Here is a 20,734-nt window from a genome sequence, read left to right as displayed (position 1 = left end):
AGATAAAATAAAAATGATGGTCATTTCATGTGCTGTTTTCTACTTATGGTGCATATCTGACTCAAAAATACATTCCTATTGTGTAAATCTGATGTTTTAAAATAGGAAATTTATTTTATTCTTTTGCAAACGACAACATGAACTCCTTAGTAATAATTCACATCCTTCTTGATTTGGGGACACACAGATTGTCCTCTGCTACAGTCTTGAATCATCTGGTCTGACCAGTAGTCAAGCCTACAGTGGACACAATTTGGTGACCTTGTGACTGCCCTTAACTTGTGCTGCTTGTAGATCATGTTTGTTAGCATTCACAAATATCCTATGCCATCCCATTGCTGTTTCATAACTTCAGCTGTTTTGCTTAATGTTAATCATTGTATATTAGGCTACAGATACAGCTCAGCCTTGCAAGATAACTCACATGAAATTATCAATTTTTTCTTTTTTATTAACTGTTTTGTAAGTTAAGTCTAAAAAAGTCTTTGGTAGAGTTCTTCGGGTAAGTAGGTCTCAAACTTATAGGTCAAGTAGGTCTTGAAAATTAAAAATACAACATATTAATGACATATTAAACTAAATTATTTTCTCAGTTATAATTAGAGTATATTTGGAAATTCCACAGTTTTGTTCTATTCATTGTACACTATTTACAGATATTTTTCATTTTGTCCGGGCTTTTATGTTTAATGGTTTTTGAAATATTCATGGTCAAACACTGCCTCACATTTCAATACGCATAAAAAAGAGCACCGAAAATGGGTAGATGTAAAAAGATAAAAAAAAAATTCACAGGATTGAGGCTCTGGCATGAACTCTGGATGTGTGTTTTTTCTATGTTTTCGATTCACTGGAGGAGCATGACTTCTTATATCTCAACAGCGCCATGTGCTTTTATGGCTGTCATTATATGTTCTTGCTCCTTGTCTGCAAGTTAACCAGGACACAGTAACAACAGAACAAATTCTGACAGTAAATCAGATTTGCTAAGTTGGACAGATACTTGCTGGTAGGCTTTTGGATCACTTCAAGCTTGATCCTAGTCTTTATCAGTTGGGTGTTAGACCAGGGGTGGGCAACTCCAGGCCTCGAGGGCCGGTGTCCTGCAGGTTTTAGATATCACCCTGTGTCAACACACCTGAATCGAATGATGAGTTCATTACCAGGCCTCTGGAGAACTTCAAGACATGTTGAGGAGGTAATTTAGCCATCTATGTTAGATCAAGGACACATCTAAAACCTGCAGGACTCCGGCCCTCGAGGACCCAGATATATTAAAATGTTATATTATGTTATTATATGCTGTCTTTTGTAAATTAATGTCCAGAAGATTGAAATGTCCCAAATTCACTGGGAGGTCAGTGGCTTTATTCCTGCTTTCCACGTCAAACTGGAACTACCCCAGTTCACTAACAGAGAACCAAATGGAGCTGCTCCAGGAACACATAGAACATATTAAACTGCCTAATGACTTATATTTAAACAAAATACATGACAAATAGAGTTAACTCCTTGTGGGCTGTTGTGAAATTTATACCTGGAGAATGCTGCTACAGTCTTAAGACATGTGGTTTGACCAGGAGTCTACCCTACGGTGGACGAGGTTTGCTGACCTTATGACTCTCATTAGTTTGTGCTTTTTGTATTTTTTGGCATTCACACGTATCTCATTGACACATTGGCCTGTTTCACAATTTCAGGTGTGTTACCTAATTTTAAATGTGTTGCACTGATTTCCCCTTCACACTTTAAAAGATTCCCAAATTCTGGAAGAACCCAAGGCTCATTTGTCTTATTTAGATAAGCCAGCCAATCAAGATATTTGAAGTCTCATCTGTAGCGCCATCACTAAACCTGACTCCTTTCCACTCTCACATGGATAACTGGATATACAGGGAGTGCAGAATTATTAGGCAAATGAGTATTTTGTCCACATCATCCTCTTCATGCATGTTGTCTTACTCCGAGCTGTATAGGCTCGAAAGCCTACTACCAATTAAGCATATTAGGTGATGTGCAACTCTGTAATGAGAAGGGGTGTGGTCTAATGACATCAACACCCTATATCAGGTGTGCATAATTATTAGGCAACATCCTTTCCTTTGGCAAAATGGGTCAAAAGAAGGACTTAACAGGCTCAGAAAAGTCAAAAATAGTGAGATATCTTGCAGAGGGATGCAGCAGTCTCAAAATTGCAAAGTTTCTGAAGCGTGATCATCGAACAATCAAGCGTTTCATTCAAAATAGTCAACAGGGTCGCAAGAAGCGTGTGGAAAAACCAAGGCGCAAAATAACTGCCCATGAACTGAGAAAAGTCAAGCGTGCAGCTGCCAAGATGCCACTTGCCACCAGTTTGGCCATATTTCAGAGCTGCAACATCACTGGAGTGCCCAAAAGCACAAGGTGTGCAATACTCAGAGACATGGCCAAGGTAAGAAAGGCTGAAAGACGACCACCACTGAACAAGACACACAAGCTGAAACGTCAAGACTGGGCCAAGAAATATCTCAAGACTGGTTTTTCTAAGGTTTTATGGACTGATGAAATGAGAGTGAGTCTTGATGGGCCCGATGGATGGGCCCGTGGCTGGATTGGTAAAGGGCAGAGAGCTCCAGTCCGACTCAGCAAGGTGGAGGTGGAGTACTGGTTTGGGCTGGTATCATCAAAGATGAGCTTGTGGGGCCTTTTCGGGTGGAGGGTGGAGTCAAGCTCAACTCCCAGTCCTACTGCCAGTTTCTGGAAGACACCTTCTTCAAGCAGTGGTACAGGAAGAAGTCTGCATCCTTCAAGAAAAACATGATTTTCATGCAGGACAATGCTCCATCACACGCGTCCAAGTACTCCACAGCGTGGCTGGCAAGAAAGGGTATAAAAGAAGAAAAACTAATGACATGGCCTCCTTGTTCACCTGATCTGAACCCCATTGAGAACCTGTGGTCCATCATCAAATGTGAGATTTACAAGGAGGGAAAACAGTACACCTCTCTGAACAGTGTCTGGGAGGCTGTGGTTGCTGCTGCGCGCAATGTTGATGGTGAACAGATCAAAACACTGACAGAATCCATGGATGGCAGGCTTTTGAGTGTCCTTGCAAAGGAAGGTGGCTATATTGGTCGCTGATTAGTTTTTGTTTTGTTTTTGAATGTCAGAAATGTATATTTGTGAATGTGGAGATGTTATATTGGTTTCACTGGCAAAAATAAATAATTGAAATGGGTATATATTTGTTTTTTGTTGAGTTGCCTAATAATTATGCACAGTAATAGTCACCTGCACACACAGATATCCCCCTAAAATAGCTCAAACTAAAAACAAACTAAAAACTACTTCCAAAAACATTCAGCTTTGATATTAATGAGTTTTTTGGGTTCATTGAGAACATGGTTGTTGTTCAATAATAACATTATTCCTCAAAAATACAACTTGCCTAATAATTCTGCACTCCCTGTAGTAGGGTTGGCCAAACAAAACTGGACCTCCTGAAAGGATACAGGCAGGTGCCTCATTTCCCATTATACATCTGAAATATCTTTCTTTGTGACGCCTGATCACCTACTACAGTATACTGTAAAGCCTTTAAGAGTCACTATCCAAAGGCTAATCAATACTGCACTGTCTAGTGCCTAGGCATAACAATATTACCACTGGTCAGGTCAGGGCTGTTTTGGTAGCAAAAGAGGGACAAAGAAAAATATTAAGCAGGTCGTCAAAACGGTTTGCCTGATCAATGTACTTAACTGTGACACTGTGACTTATTCTTCAGCATGGTGAGATTACACAGATTTTGCAGGAATTTTTTGATAGATGTGAAAGTGCATGTTAAATGTGAGTTTGGCAAGGGTGTTGTCACCTGTTTAGGGAAACAATGAGGGCATGGGCATGTGTGTGCCTTGCTGGCCAAGGTTCAGGCCATTCTGGACTTTTCTGTGCCCAACACATGATGTTAACTCTGCTAGTTTCTAGGCATGTCTGGATACTATTTCTGCAAGGACTTTGTGAATGTGGTTGTGCTTTTGACTGATTTTCAAGCCCTGACAACCCTTTTGTGTGGACTTCTGAGTGTTGGGATTAATTTAATTCAGCCAAGCATCTTCTATGCAGTGTCCCAGTGCTGGCTGCCACTGATTATGCTTGTGCTTGTGTTAAACTAAAGGTTGATGTCAGTTGTTGTTTCATAACTTTGGCAGTGTTACCTTAATATTGATTACTGTGTTGTAGGCTAAGATTTATTTTATTTATATACATATTTTATACGTGACTATTATCTGTTAAGTAAATAAAAGAAGAAAGCAGTTTTGGATTCAACCAATTCTCAAGAATAGAAGCAGCAGGGAGAATTTTATGGTTTCATCCATGGTTTCATGTGTGTGACATTTTAAGATTTCAGTGGGGCAGTTTGGTACCAGAGAAGGTATACAAATAATTTCAGAGAGCCAACTGACCCAGAACAGCATGTAGCTGTGTATATCATATATAACAGTGCACATATTGAGCCACAAGCACACTTGTTGCCAAATGCAGTGGTCTGTTTGGTCAGATTCAAATCTAACTTGATTGAATAAATAAATAATGCGAATTTGTACATCACACCACTGAAGAAAAAAAGATGCCCAGTGTTAGACTAAAGTTTGCTATTTACCAAAGATTTTGGCTTTGATTTTGGTTTGTACAACCTAAACACTCAGTAAATGCCTAATAACAGATGCAATAAATGTGATACCTTAAACACGTGCTGCACTGTACTGGATGAAATGAACTACTGCAATACTACAAAAGCTACAAGTGTGAAAAAGTTGGCTACTACTGTTTGTACAACAACACACTTTCCACATTGTTTGTCTGCTTGCCTTTACCCCACTGGGCCTGACTTGTAACTGACAGCAAAATTAAAAAATGACCAGTAGGTGGCAGCAAACGTTAAGAATCTATCTACTTTATCTACTGTTATTAGCTTTTATAATTAATAATGGGTTTTTTATGTCTTGAATTGACACAGCTCATGGTTTATTGAACATTTTATTGATTACATTACATAGTAAACAATAAAACCTACAATCATACATCCTGCAGTAATACGAGATTAATTATGACTAATTAACAGCCTGACCTGACATCATTTGACTGAGCCACACCCAATCCGAACAACAACAAAACACTCATTGGCATGAAAAAGAAGCACTGACCATGAAGTCCTTGTCCATATAGGGCAGGATATTTTTGTCTCTGTTATTGATCCGTTTTTGGTCATTTTTTTCTTCATCCCTACCTATCAAATCAACATTACCAGCACCAAAATCCCCACAAAATAATAGATCCTTAATTAATTATGTTAAGTTTGATATTCATAGCTATTTTGTGACATTTTACATTAGAATTTGTTTTTATCAACAATCCTGTTTATCTTACCTCTTTGTGTTTCTACCGGGACACACTTTCTGCATCCTTGCCTTTATGATTTAGTCCACTGGGCCTGACATGTAACTGAGAAAGAAACTAGCCAGATGATATCAGCAAACAATATGAGCATTCACTTAGATTTAAGTTTTTAATGGTTTAACTATTATCACCTTCTTAATTTATAACCATTTTCTAAATTAAGAACTTGCTTTTACTACATAGCTCATAGTTTATTGTTTATTTAACTGTATGTATCTAATTTAATACATCCATATGATTTTAATGACTAAAACCTCAAGTTCTATATATAAACTGTAGGTTTCATGCATTTCAATGCATCATAAAAAACTTACAGAATAAGTATATGAAAATTATTATAATTATTCTTATGTAATTATACCACTCAGTTGGTGACTGTGTGGGGATGGCTGGTTATGGTGCACCTGAGTTTATGCTTGGTATTCCATATGATGAAGCAATTGACATGTGGTCTCTGGGGCTGGTAGCTGTGGAGCTTTCTATAGAGGTGCCACTCTGCCCTGGGGATATGGATTATGATGTTTTGAAATTTATCATAGACATCAGGGTCAGCCACCAGATTATGTTCTGGACTCCGGCTTGTGCACTGATGACTATTTCATAGAAGACAACTACAACGAACAGCACTGGACATTTAAGAGTGAAAAACAATTTCAATACGAGACAAGATTACAATCCCAGAATACTCGATATATAAAACGTAAGTGTATTGATAACCTCGAACAACTACTGAAAATGTTCAACATTTATTTGTCAGCCTAGTTAAACAGATGTTGGCCTTGGATGCAAACCAGCACATAACACCCTCAGAGGTTCTCCAGGATCCCTTTTAGACCCTGGCCCTGAGTAGCACAGGGGGAAAAACTTTGTGGTCTTTCAGCAGCCTTCAAGCTGGAAAAGAGAAAGACCACAAAAATCAATCTCAAGCACAGTTTCTTTTACCCCAGATAAAAGTGAAAAACACACAAATAGGGGTTGGAAAAGGCAACTAACAGCAAATTACACTCCAAAGATTAATTAACCTGCTTTGGCTGTTTGTTTGTTTTTTAATTTTCACTCCCCCCCCCCCCCCCCCCCCCAAAAAAAAAAAAAAACCTCTATGGGAACTAACAATTCTTGTGAAAAACAATTAGAAAGCCCCCCAACAACAACAAACAACAATGAATATGGTCTTGAACTTGGGCACAATTTTTCTTAACATCCATTTAGTAATCTCTATGTCAAGTTCTTACTAATATTCAAAGCGGAGCAGCAGACACCTTACCATCACATTAGTCCTTCAGTCAGACTCACACCACCATGTTCACACTGATAAATTCGATGCAAATTGGAAATAAATTGGATATTAATTAATAAACCTGCTTTAAGCATCATATAATTATTGTTTGTAATTCTTTATAAATATATAAATAGTGCTAGGGCCCAGAATGCAGCTAAATCTATTTTTGGTTAGTATGTTTAGTTATTTTATTTTAAAATATAACATTTTTTAAGACTATTGTTGGTTTTAATCTAGTTTAAACCAAACCATCCAATCAGAATTTTTGCATCCAAGTATGTGATTGGTTGGTTTTGTGGCACACTTATAACGGTGTACAGAGAGTTGAGTGTGCATGAAGCAGAGATGTTGTGAGCGCGAACGACACACTGAGAGCAGGTCCGCAGCTGTCTGTCAGCACACAGAGCAGAGATCTGAGGAAGAGCAAATGCAAACAAATGAGCGAGAGGGGCTGTAATTATGTGTGCATATGAATAATAGCAAACACTGAAATATATGTCTTGCACATAAGAATGAATTTTGTTCGCTCAAATTAAAATTCTCTTCACTCAAAATAATTTTCTCATCAAAATGCAAAAATTGTGCTCGCATTTTTTTTTAACATGCGCTCAGAATAGAGGCACAAAAATAACACCATAGACTTCAAAGCATTTAACACTAAAACTGCCAAGAGGGTCTTATATTGCATGTTTTCTCTCATTTTAAAAGATGAAAATTAATGTAATTATTTTACAAATGAAAAAATGTTATTAAAGGTAACAAATCACATTCTAACTCCAGTACAAACAGATTGTTTGCTGAAGTGGACAAAGTTTGCCAACTTTAATACTCTCCTTGACTTGTACTACTGGAGTATCATTTTTAATACATTCACATGTATCCCACTGACACACGTGACACAAAGTATTTGCTGTCTCATAACTTCAGCTGTGTTGCTTGATGTTGGAGAGATACACTGGAGGCCTATGCACACTGTTTATGGGGCAGTCTGGTTAAGACAGTGTTATTCTGTGATATGTAAGTTTTGTATTGTAGAGTTGTTGAACTGTGTGTTTTTATTTAATTATCATATCAAATTAGATGTTATCAGCCTACAAATGGGAGATTTGAAATGCTTTGTTCTTCATGAATAAGGAAAAAACAAACAAATACAAAAAAAAACAAAGACAAAATTGTTTTAACTTTTTAAAAACTTGATTTATTTATTAGACTTTTGATGTTACAAAGCTGACTATAACACAAAGATGTATGTTGAAGGACTTGACTTCAGGTTGATTATCTAGCCTTGGCCAAACCCACCGTTTTCTGGCCTCTGTTGAAGATGGAATAGTACTGTCCGAGGAAGACATTGCCCAGGATCCCCAGGTTGCTACCTTGACCACTGAAGCCAGTGAGGCAGCCATAGCTCTGGGACTAAGGAGGAGATGTAACAGAAAAAAAATAAATACAATTTAGGGAATATGTAGAGAAGTTATAAAACATACAGTGGGGCAAAAAAGTATTTAGTCAGCCACCGATTGTGCAAGTTCCCCCACCTAAAATGATGACAGAGGTCAGTAATTTGCACCAGAGGTACACTTCAACTGTGAGAGACAGAATGTGAAAAAAAAAAATCCATGAATCCACATGGTAGGATTTGTAAAGAATTTATTCGTAAATCAGGGTGGAAAATAAGTATTTGGTCAATAACAAAAATACAACTCAATACTTTGTAACATAACCTTTGTTGGCAATAACAGAGGTCAAACGTTTACTATAGGTCTTTACCAGGTTTGCACACACAGTAGCTGGTATTTTGGCCCATTCCTCCATGCAGATCTTCTCGAGAGCAGTGATGTTTTGGGGCTGTCGCCGAGCAACACGGACTTTCAACTCCCGCCACAGATTTTCTATGGGGTTGAGGTCTGGAGACTGGCTAGGCCACTCCAGGACTTTCAAATGCTTCTTACGGAGCCACTCCTTTGTTGCCCGGGCGGTGTGTTTTGGATCATTGTCATGTTGGAAGACCCAGCCTCGTTTCATCTTCAAAGTTCTCACTGATGGAAGGAGGTTTTGGCTCAAAATCTCACGATACATGGCCCCGTTCAGACGGGCCTGGACATGCACTGGCTTCAGCAGCGGAACACGTCTGGCACTGCGGGATTTGATTCCCTGCCGTTGTAGTGTGTTACTGATGGTGACCTTTGTTACTTTGGTCCCAGCTCTCTGCAGGTCATTCACCAGGTCCCCCCGTGTGGTTCTGGGATCTTTGCTCACCGTTCTCATGATCATTTTGACCCCACGGGATGAGATCTTGCGTGGAGCCCCAGATCGAGGGAGATTATCAGTGGTCTTGTATGTCTTCCATTTTCTGATGATTGCTCCCACAGTTGATTTTTTCACACCAAGCTGCTTGCCTATTGTAGATTCACTCTTCCCAGTCTGGTGCAGGTCTACAATACTTTTCCTGGTGTCCTTCGAAAGCTCTTTGGTCTTGGCCATGGCGGAGTTTGGAGTCTGTTTGAGGCTGTGGACAGGTGTCTTTTATACAGATGATGAGTTCAAACAGGTGCCATTCATACAGGTAACGAGTGGGGGACAGAAAAGCTTCTTACAGAAGACGTTACAGGTCTGTGAGAGCCAGAGATTTTCCTTGTTTGAGGTGACCAAATACTTATTTTCCACCCTAATTTACGAATAAATTCTTTACAAATCCTACCATGTGGATTCATGGATTTTTTTTTCACATTCTGTCTCTCACAGTTGAAGTGTACCTCTGGTGCAAATTACTGACCTCTGTCATCATTTTAAGTGGGGGAACTTGCACAATCGGTGGCTGACTAAATACTTTTTTGCCCCACTGTAAATAAGGAAAGGAATTCTTATCTGACTGATGTAGGCAGAGGCTGGGAGAGTGAACTGCTGTCCATTGATGTTAAAGGTCACATCAGGCATTTGGTCAATGTTGTTGCAGCTGACCATGTACTGATGGAAAAGGAAAGTTAAAATAAGCTGCCTGTAAAATATGTAAATTTTGAAGAGTATCAGTTTCACCAGACCAAGTGGTACTTCACTCAACATATTTCTCCATATTTTTTGTTTTTTAGCACTGACCTCTCCATTCTGACTTCTTGCTCCCAGCCAAGCATTGATGTTGTCAATGTCACTTTAAGGTCCAACAATCAGAGAGGTTCCAGTGTCCACAATAGCCTCACAACCACCATTACAAGCCACAGCCTGACCATTACCAGAAACACTGTAATGGACAACACAGTATGCATTAGGAAAGAAACTTCTTTGGCAATATAGCTCTATCATGATTCTGAAACAAATATAGGGCTGTAACTTTTGGTTTTACCTGTCAACTGTGATCTAACAGTACAGTTCTTTGGAGAGAGGAATCCAGGTGGAATTGAGTACAAATTAATATATGAGGCATCTATAGATAATTTCCAGAGTCAGGTAGAATCCCGCATAATACTTATGAGCTCAGATACAGGGAGAAGAGGTTCTGGTCAGTCAAGCCTGCATTCATGTTATCAAACACAGGTGACGCACCAGAGGCAGACTTGGGTAGGCCAGACCAAGGATACCATCAGCCTGCATGTACTGCATGAAAGGGGCCTCAGTTTGGCTCAAACTAAAGATCTGATTTGTCACAGTCAGACCAGCAACCTGCCAACCAAAGATGAAGCCAGTACAGTTTGAAACCAATGGTGATGGTTTTTTGAAAAGTTCTTTTTCATACCATTCTATTGATCTCCATTTAAAACCAAAACCACTCCAAATGTTATTTAAAGAATCACATGTGAAAAACCCCTTCATTTGTGTTTTATATGTTCAGATTTCACATTCATAAATACTTTTTGAGGCAATCGCAGTTTTTACTGTGAAAGCACTGTAATACCTTTACAATTACTATTAAACAAGTGAAAGTTCTTTTCCCTGGTTTATAAAAATATTTTGGAGCAATACTTTCAGGCTAACATAGTTTTTATTTTGTAGGGATTATCATGGCGTTTTTTCATCTTTACATTTACTGTTAAACAGACTGATGTTTTGGGGTTGTTTTTGCTTGTTTTAAAATTCTCACCGTCACAGTGTCATATCCCAAGAAGCCAGTCATGCTGCCAGTGCCATACGTCATACTGAGAGGTCTGCCATACTGTCTGTATGTGCTGCTCCTACCAGGGTCAAAAAGAAAACACAGTTTATGGCAAAATGCTGTACCTCAGTTCTATTACCTAACTACCAAATCCTAAATATAAAAACCATCCATCCATAATCTGAGTTCTGATAACGGGGGCAGCAGTTTGAGCAGAGAAGCACAGACTCTCCCCACTCTGGCTACCTCTTCAACTCCAAGCCAGCCAAGAATTATAATCTCTCCAGCAGCTCCTGGGTCTTAACCAGAGTCTCCTCTTTGTAGAAGATACTTGAAACAGTTCACCTACATTGTGTGTCTATTAGAAATGTCTCAATCTTGCACACCAGATCAGGCTCCTTCCCCACCAGAGAAATAACATGTACCACTAGTTAGTTTATTGGAAGTGCCAGTCATCGTCACCGAACCCCTACGGCCCTAACCTGGGCCAGACTCCAGGGTGGGACCTTGGTAACTCAGTCTTGGGAACTGTAAACTGGACCCTTGACCCTTATATATTTTTTTTGTCATTATAAAGGTTTTCAGAATCACTCTCTGACTTTGTGTGGAAATGCATTATGTAATCATAGATTTACATACTGCAGGCTGCACTGTTGCAGTAGATGGAGGGAACCCACAGGTTAGATGAGCCAGGGTCAAAGATGACTTTAAAGGACTGAGGTGGAGTTCCAATTGAGATGACTCCATAGTAAGACAACTGGAGAAGAAGAGGAGACATGAAGGTATACTCTCAAGACGTTTGTCATGTTCTCTGTATGTTGATATGCATGTTCAACGTTTAGATGATGTTACTCACACAAGCATCATTGGTCATGGATTCAGGGCCCACAGCAAAGCTCCTATCAAACTTGGCCATGGCATTGTATGGGTATTTTTGCCTATACTCCTCCCATAGACCCTGTTCCTCCAAGACCACCCTGGCCCTCTTACCCTTTTCCAGAGGGATCCTAGGAGTCATCAAAGGGAGCAAATTACATTTTGCCCATTAGGATACATTTAGAAGGGACAGGCTTAGGGCGTCGGGGGGGTTCCCCGGAGGCATCTTCCTTGGGGGGCTCAACCCGGGGTAGCGGTCACGTCCGGTTGAGGGCTCTGTTGGCTCTCAGGTGACTGTTTCCTCGCGGCTGCGTGCAGCGGGGCTAGGGGAGGGTCTGTGCTGACGGACGCGGGTTACTGACCTGGCAACCTGGCTGCCCCTGGGTGGGTCCGGGATGGGCGTGAGGTTCTGGGGGCGCTCCATCTCTGGGCTGGGGCCCGGGCCGGGCCTCGGGGGCTCGGGTCCTGGTTGGTGTGTTGCCGGGGTTGTGGGCGGGTGGGTGCATGGGGGCCCGGCCCTGGAGCAGGGTGCCGCCGGTGCATCGAGCCGCCTGGGGGGCTCTTCAACTGGTGGGGGGGATGGTCACATCTTGCAGGAGCTTTCTTCTCTCAGGAACTCTCTGCAGGAGGGGGAGATACAGGAGAGGTGGAGGAAGATCTCAGCCTGGGCGTTTACCGTCTTATGTAGTCTGGAAGATGTGTGGTTGGTGGGGTGGGTGCAGTTTTCTCTGTGGTGGGGTTGGGTGGACTGTCCAGGGCTCTGTGGAGCCGGGGGGCGCTACTGCACTGGGCCCCGGTCTGATGGGCCTGGGCCCCCCTTCCCTGGCGGGTCGCGGAGGGTGGGAGTGCCTACTGGGGTCAGCGGGGGAGCTGGCCCCAGGGAGGGGTTACCTGCCCCTCCCTTCCTTCCCTCCCCATCTCCAGCTGCCTCCCTCTTCCCGCTCCTCCACAACCACCCACACATGCAGGGCCTTGGAGTGGGGGTATGTCACCAGGGTGCAGAGGAGGCTACCCCCCCCCCCCCCCCCGTCCCCTTCTGGCTGCCTCTGCCTCAATTTTATCCCACAACTTAGACATTCACATTATTCACACTCTCATTACACATACATATAGGATCTTGGGGGTGGGCACAATCACGGAGTCCAAATCACCATCAGGGTGTATACCTCACCCCTGACGTCGTTGCCCACCTCTCAATTTTAAATACACTTAGTCATTGAGGGTTAGCAGGAGGGACTATGCGCTTACCTGCTGCTCTCTGGCAGGTAGCTCCATGCCCTCCTGGGTTTTAATTGCACCTTAGAACACATATGCATCAACACTACAATGAGCGGGTGGAGGGAGGTTTGGAGTCTTCTCCCACCCCCATTCTCTGCGGCCTGCTGGAGCGGGAGGGCTAGTAGGAGGAGTTGGCCGTCCGACTGCGGTCTGGGGTGTGGGGCCTCCCTGCTGCTGCGGAGTCGGGGTGGTCTGCCTCTCCCCACCGCAGGGAAAAGGGTAACACCACCTGGGTCTGGGTGCAATTCCCCCCTCCAGGGGCAAGGGTACCTAGACCCGGTTTGTAGAGTACGCTTGGGGAGTGTGATTGTGTGTACAGCGTCTCTTTATGTCTGTCTCCACGTTGGTTGAGTGTGGAGTGAGTGCATATGAGAGCATGAGGGTGGGAATGGATGTTTGTGTCTGTGTGTGCCTGTATGTCTGTGTCTATATGTCAGGTTGGGTATCAGACGCCACCTCTCTGGGGACACCTCAGGCCCTCCAAGGTTTGGAGGCCTATCTCCACCCACCACCACTTCCCCTGCCGGTGGCGGACTCCCTCAGGTGTCGGTGTGTTGGTGGTTCTTTGTGTCTGGGGGTGGGCGTCCGGGTACACACCGGCTCACTCCTTGGCGGCCGCTTGTCGGGGCCTGGGGCCTGGGGCTCGCTCAGGCCCCTTTGGAGGTGGGGTGCCCCCGGCCTCTCGGCCTAGGGCTCGGTCACTCAGGCGCAGCTGGGGGCCGGCGGAGCTCACGGGCGCGTCACTGCAACTCCCCCTGACTTCTGCTCCGCGGCTGCTGGGCGAGCCCTCATCTGGGACTCTCCTCAGCTCTTACTGGGACAGTGGCGCGGCTGCCCCTCTGTTGGTCTTCCTTGGTCTCTTGTGTTCTGGGGGCCTCTGGATGTCTGGAGTTTTGATCTCCTCCATACCCACTTCACACCCTGGAGGACGGGGCTGTGGCCCCCCCACACTCCCTAGCAGATCATTACATGGAGAAACCTTTGGAATGCAAGCATGCTGATCCACACAGGTATGCACACATGGGTATTCACAGACGCGGACTAAAGCTTTCTTGGCTGCTGCCTCAAAGCACACTGTGCGCTGTCTATCTTGCGTGCTGCACAATATCGTTTATTACTTAGTAAATACTGATATCTATGACTAGCTAGTTTATTGTGATGGTGCTTTGTTTTCTCTATTATTATGTTGCTCTTTGTTGTTTGCTGTCTCCTCTGTTTGTTTTTGTTTGTTTGTTTGTTTTTTTGTTTTTTTTTTTTCTCCATACAGGTGACCCAGGAGTTTTTTTTTTTTTTTTTTTGTCTCTCTTCCCCCCCCTTCTCACCGTCTCTTCTCCCCTTTGGTTTTCTTTCTTTCTCTCCCCCTCTCTCTCTCATTCATTCCCCCTGTCCTATTTATTAAAAAAAAAAAAAAAAAAAAAATGACAAAGGATGAACTGAAGCTCTGCCATCACGTAATGTCGCATACTGCTGTTTCTGATGTCATTTAGGAAAAAAAAAAAAAAAAAAAAAAAAAAAAGGATACATTTAGAAAACTTTATTGAGCTGTGAACAGATGTTTTTTCATACCAACACCCTCTTAGAACTGCATATATAAATATTTTATACTATACGTATCTTATATTGCATATGATAGATGGCCATGTCGATCTATTACTATTTTTATTTCAAATAGTAAAAGTAAAAAATAAATTAAAAGAAGAATGAAATGAATGAAATATAGTTTGGCTGACTTACTGAACGAGGCAATCAGACAGTGCCACCATGGCAAACACAGCAAAGGCCCACTTTATTGTTTCAACTCTACCGTCTACTGCAATAGAAGATAATGTATATAAGAACAACAGAACACTTTACTCCTGTAGTCAAATATTAGGTGTACAACCCTGTTAATGGACGTGTATGTAGACTCTAAAGCATGATTGCACAGAGATGCACTCTGCATAACCCTAACCCATATTTTTCACATTAGGCTAAATCCTAAAACTTTCTATTGAAATGTAAAGAGGTGTTTTTTCATATCAGCAACCTCTTAAAAGTTTTACTATTTATGCTTCTTTTATTTTAGCGGACCTGACAGTGTGTCATATATGTCTGTAACTGTTTAAGAGAAGGCTGTAAATGGATGATTTATAGTCTGACTTACTGAACGAGGCACTTGGAGAGTGATACCATGGCAAACACAGCAAAGGCCCACTTCATTGTTTTGACTCTGCCCTCAACTGCAGTAGAAAACGATGCATATCAGACCAGAAAACTTTACTAAAATAGTAAATGTACAACTTTGTGGAAGGACCTATCTGTAGACTCTAAAGCATGAGTGGCATATATTTTCATACAGGTAGAATGATATTTTTATGTAATCCAATAAAATAATTAAAAAATAAATAAATCTCATAATATATAGCGCCTTTATTTACTACATTTATTTAAAAAGTGAAACAAAGTCTACATATGTATGTGTGCACCAAGTCTCACCAAGTCTCTGTGAAAGCGATAGCCAATCCTTTTTTTTAAAGGTCATCATCATTGTTCTGAAGTCCATAGGAATAGGACTCCCCAGGAACCTACGCCAGGATCCTGTTTGTGGACTTCAGCTCTGCCTTCAACACCATCCTTCCAGACCATCTCCGAGGCAAGCTTTCCCAGATGAATGTGCCTGATCCCATCTGCCGGTGGATCACTGACTTCCTGACGGACAGGAAGCAGCATGTGAGGCTGGGAAAGAATGTCTCGGACTCCCGGACTGTGTTCTTTCTCCTCTGCTCTTCTCCCTGTACACCAACTGCTGCACCTCCACCCACCAGTCTGTCAAGCTAATCAAGTTTGCAGATGACACCACCGTTATTGGACTCATCTCGGACGGGGATGAGTCTGCCTACAGGAGGGAGGTTGAACGTCTGGTGTCCTGGTGCAGCCACAACAACCTGGTGCTGAATGCCCAGAAGACAGTGGAGATTATTGTGGACTTCAGGAAGCACACAGCTCCACTCCCCCCCATCATCCTGACTGACACCCCCATCACCTCTGTGGACTCATTCCGCTTCCTGGGTACCACCATCACCCAGGACCTGAAGTGGGAGCCCACCATCACCTCCGTCATCAAGAAAGCCCAGCAGAGGATGTACTTCCTGAGGCAGCTGAAGAAATTCAACCTGCCAACACGGACGATGATGCAGTTCTACACTGCAATCATCGAGTCCATCCTCACCTCCTCCATCACCGTGTGGTACGCTGGAGCCACTATCAGGGACAAACAGAGACTGCAGCGTGTTGTGCGCTCTGCTGAGAAGGTGATTGGCTGCAGACTCCCATCTTTGCAGGACCTGTACACCTCCAGGACACTGGGGCGTGCAGCTCGGATCTCAGCTGACCCTTCTCACCCTGGACACAGTCTGTTTGACCTGCTCCCCTCAGGCAGGAGGCTCCGGTCCATTCGCACCAGAACCTCTCGCCATAAGAACAGTTTCTTCCCCTCTGCTGTTGGACACATGAACAATAACCATATGACTGTTCCCGCTACTAACACATGACCCTACGCTGTGTCACTGCATCATTCCATGTTTGGCACTGATCACCACCTGCACTCATGTATATATCTTTCTACGTAGCACTCTTAATTCTTATTCTCATGTATATATCTCATGTATAGCTCATGCACATATCTTTCTACGTAGCACTTTTAATTCTTATCCCTACTTTTATTTTTTCATGTCTATTTAAGTGCTATTTATGACAGCATGTTTGCACTGAAGCACCGCAGCAATTTCCTAATGTTGTAAACCTGCTCAACATTTGGCAATAAACCCCTTTCTGATTCTGATTCTGATTCTGATTCTGATAAAATGGAGCATGATAAAAGGCCAGTGATAAGTAGCTTTGGTTTTTAGGAGCTTTTATTTTGAATATCTAATCCACTTCCTTTAAAACCTGTAAGCCCTCAAAACTTTGAATGACAGTCATATAATGAAGTATTGGCTTGAAGATGTGAGCATGTTTTTTGTGATGAATAATAGCTGTGTTTGAATGGTCCTGATAAACAGAGGGCACACTGACCCTCTTAAACACTCACAGAATCGGCCTTGATGAGTTTTAGCCTGAAAAAGAAAGGGTGGCATAGCCAAAAAGCTATGTTGCTATGGCAACCACAATCAGTGAGAAGAGGGAGAGGTGCGAAAACCCCTCGTCTGCATGAGAGGGAGACACAAAAAGACACAAACATGGATTTCCCTCTCAAACAAAAGGTTATGAAGAGAAAACTACAAATCATAATGAAATATTCTTTCACGTGGCAGCAACTTCCCGAGTACAAAATACTCTTGATCAGAGGGAAGTTGAAGCAGCACAAACATAGCACAGTTGATTGACACCAGTTTTGTTTGTTTCCGTTAATGTGGGGGGAGCTGGTTGACCTCTGATGACCTCTAGAAACTTTTATTAATATCTTTTAAATGATAGCAGCACAAACAACGATTTTTACAGCACAAACGTGTGACACCACTTTTGTTGGATTTGAAGGTGGGGCCAACTTGACTCTGAGTCGCAGTGTAAAGACAGCCAGTGCTTCTGATTTTCAGCTGAAATTTGTGGGCTACGTTCTGTAAGAGTGTGGAGAATGGAGGAGGTTAAGTTTTGGTGACATTCATGAGAGAACTATAAATCCTAATTCACACCATGGAGACCTGCTCCAAAAAGCTGACGTAGATGTTGCTGGTTCTAAGAAATAAGCACTTCAAGTTTCAGAACATGTTTACCGCCTTCTTGTTTCAGTATAGAAAAAGAAAAGGCTCTAAAAAGTGCGTCATCTCGCCCTTGGAGTCATCTTGTCCCCTTTTTGGCCCATCACAGACATCGACCGGTTTTCCCTGCGGACATACTGATGGGATTCCTGATCGTGCTTCAGTAAGAAAATTGTTTATGTTCGTGGTGTGATGTGATGTGCATGTAGAAACTGTTTTGATGTGCTTGGGTAAAAAATGATTATTTTGTCGCTTGACGCGGTGCTGATTGCACCAGCCGACTGCGCCACGCAGAGTCTCTGACTTGAGCTTGTTGGTCTGCCACAGGGTCTCCTCCACATAGCCTTCATTTACAAACTGCTTTATCAAACCAAACATTACAGCTGACAGCTGGATTTTCCTGTTTCAGTGCCACCAGCCAAACAACAAAGAACCACTTACTGCTTAAGAGACAGAGAATAAAAATGGACAGTATATCATCAGTTTCTTAACATAAAACTCACTGTTGCAGCAAGTGTAAAAAAGTGATCCCCTTAAACTAACTTTTAGTGCTATTGTCGTTATTCTGCCACATCTTTACCTCTCAGACCGATGTGGATGAAAACAGAGGTTCTCATATTTTTCTGGAATTCCCCTCTTCAGAGTTTATTAACAATTAAAAACTATCCAAACTGGATTTTACTCTTAATAGATTTTATATATGTAAGTCTCCAAAGCATTAAAATACTTTAATGTCACTTAATATTTTTCACTTTATTATCGGCAGCCTCCCTAGGATAACCACATTAATACATCCCAAATGAGGGACATGGAGTGTGTTTGTGAGTTTGTAATGCTCAGAGGTGGTCCCAGTTTGTTTTCTTGGCTGATGTAAAAATAAATGCACAAATAAATAAAGGCCATATACACAAAGAGAGTGATGAAAAAGCTGAATTCAGTTTTTAAATACATACAATAAGCATAAATGCAAGCAGACGTTTGTTCAGCATTGTTCCTGCACATGTGTAAGAGCAGTGCATCCTCCAGGGCGGCTGTAGCTCAGTAGGTAGGGAGTGGGCCATCTACCAATCAGATCAGTGATCACTAACTTAATGCTAAAGTATCCTTGGGCACTAAACTGATCCCTGAATCGTTTCACGTGTTTCCCCTGGAGTCAGAGTGTGTGAGTATTAGGTTAAACGTGCTTAGGCGTAGAAAAAAAATCACTTGTATGAATGTTTGTGAATGAGCCTTGCAGTAAAGAAAGCACTTTAAGTTCTAGAATTTAGTATAAAAGTACTACATAAATACCAGTAAATGTAATCCCCTTTTCACTGTAATTACAGATGCAAGCCTGACTTTGGTTTTCAGTATGAAATCATCCAAGATGAACGCCTTCCTAGCTTTTAGTGAAAGCCAATACTAGAGTCAATCCTAGAATACAAGAGTATAAAGTGGTACAACTAATTCATCTTCATTGGCTCAACGCTTCCATATCCCCACCATAGGCTGAGTGTACTCAGGTTAAACTGTCTTGTGAACGCGCATAGACTTCATTTGAGTTTCATGGGAAAAACAGGAAAAGGGGTTTGGAACATGAAATCCCTTTCAGGTGAGATAAAATAAGTCACGCAGATGAAAAAAAAGAACATACAAACAAAAATCCCAACAAATGTCTTCTACTTTCAACCGCTCGCTTTAGGGTCACCGTCTGCCCCCATCTCATCCATATATCCACTATAATTTGTCTGCATCTCAGCTTTGCCTCTAACTTTGTCTCCAAACTGCTTAACCTGAGCTGTTATATGTTATATATATATTTCTGTGTGTGTGTTTGTGTATAAAGTTATGTTCTCTTTGATAAATTCCTACGCTTGCAAATCTTTGATGTTGTAAAAGAGGGAATTTTCTCATTCTTGACAAAGTGAACAGATAATAAATGACATCTGTAATCAGTACATCAAGATCGTTCTCTGTTATTCTCTTAAGCCATCAGGTTTGATGAATAGTTTGGTCTACAGGGAACAAAGTTTGCTGACTTTATGACTCAGCTGAACTCGTACTACGCAAATGCCGTGTTTTAGAATGTGTGGTTTGGGGTATTAGCATCCTTGGGTGGTGGATCCAAGTTTTTGAGTGAACTGATGTTGTTTTTAGAAAGTCAAACTGGCTTCAGGATCACCCCTATGTATCTGCTATATTCTACTTCTCTTAAGCCATCTGGTTTGACGAGTCTAACGTATACGGTGAACAAAGTTTGTTGATTTTATGACTCAGCTGAAATTATGCTTTGTAAATGTCTTTTTTTTAGCATTTATAGTTTCCCCATTGACACATGTGACCAAAGTATTTGCTGCGTCACAGCTTCAGCTGTGTTGTTCTGTGCTGTTCATTGTGTTGTAGGCTACAGATTAATGGTAACACAAACATGTACAGGTTCTTGAAGGACAGGGTGATTTCAGAGTAATTATATAGCTTTGGTAAAACCCACTACAGTCTGGTCTCTTTTAAAGATGGAATAATATTGTCTGATGACATCACCAGGTTCTCCAGGCTGTGACCTCCAACACTGAAGCCAGTGAGGCAGTCATGGTACTGAGACTAGGAGGGAGATGTAGCAGAAGAACTCCAGCTTTAAGGAACATGAGAAGTTAAAAAATACACATTTAATTAGGAAAGAAACATGGAAGAGTGAATATCCCACATGCTTGGACAGCATTCCACAGTAATGAATGCACAAACTAGTTTTTTAGCCTTACTTTGAGACAGGGTGTTTCTAACCTTAGCGATACTACACAAATGCAAGAAAGCATTTAAACGCGTTTGTTTAATATTCCCAGGGCGGCACGGTGGTTAGCACTGTTGCCGCACAGCAAGAAGGTCCTGAGTTCAATTCCTCCATCAGGCCGGGGTCTTTCTGTGTGGAGTTTGCATGTTCTCCCCGTGTTTGCGTGGGTTCTCTCCAGGTACTCCGGCTTCCTCCCACTGTCCAAAGACATGCAGCTTGTGGGGATAGGTTAATTGGATAATCCAAATTGCCACTAGGTGTGAATGTGAGTGTGAATG

At 42.1% G+C, this 20,734-nt stretch overlaps 1 long non-coding RNA gene and 1 pseudogene across 1 annotated transcript in view; one reads left to right on the top strand and one right to left on the bottom strand.

Moving 5' to 3' along the window:
- Positions 1-20,734, top strand: part of LOC146702645 (uncharacterized) — an 89,763-nt gene that overhangs the window by 25,192 nt on the left and 43,837 nt on the right. The gene's annotated exons all lie outside the window — the stretch shown is intronic.
- On the bottom strand, positions 7,948-14,737 carry LOC146702648 (pepsin A-like; annotated as a pseudogene).

This window comes from Copadichromis virginalis, linkage group LG8 (assembly GCF_057382275.1).
Source record: "Copadichromis virginalis isolate Kocher_CV1m ecotype Utaka linkage group LG8, C_Virginalis_male_GT1.1, whole genome shotgun sequence".
Lineage (NCBI taxonomy): Eukaryota > Metazoa > Chordata > Actinopteri > Cichliformes > Cichlidae > Copadichromis > Copadichromis virginalis.
Note: the sequence above shows the minus strand (reverse complement) of the source record. Positions and strands in the feature narration are given on the sequence as shown.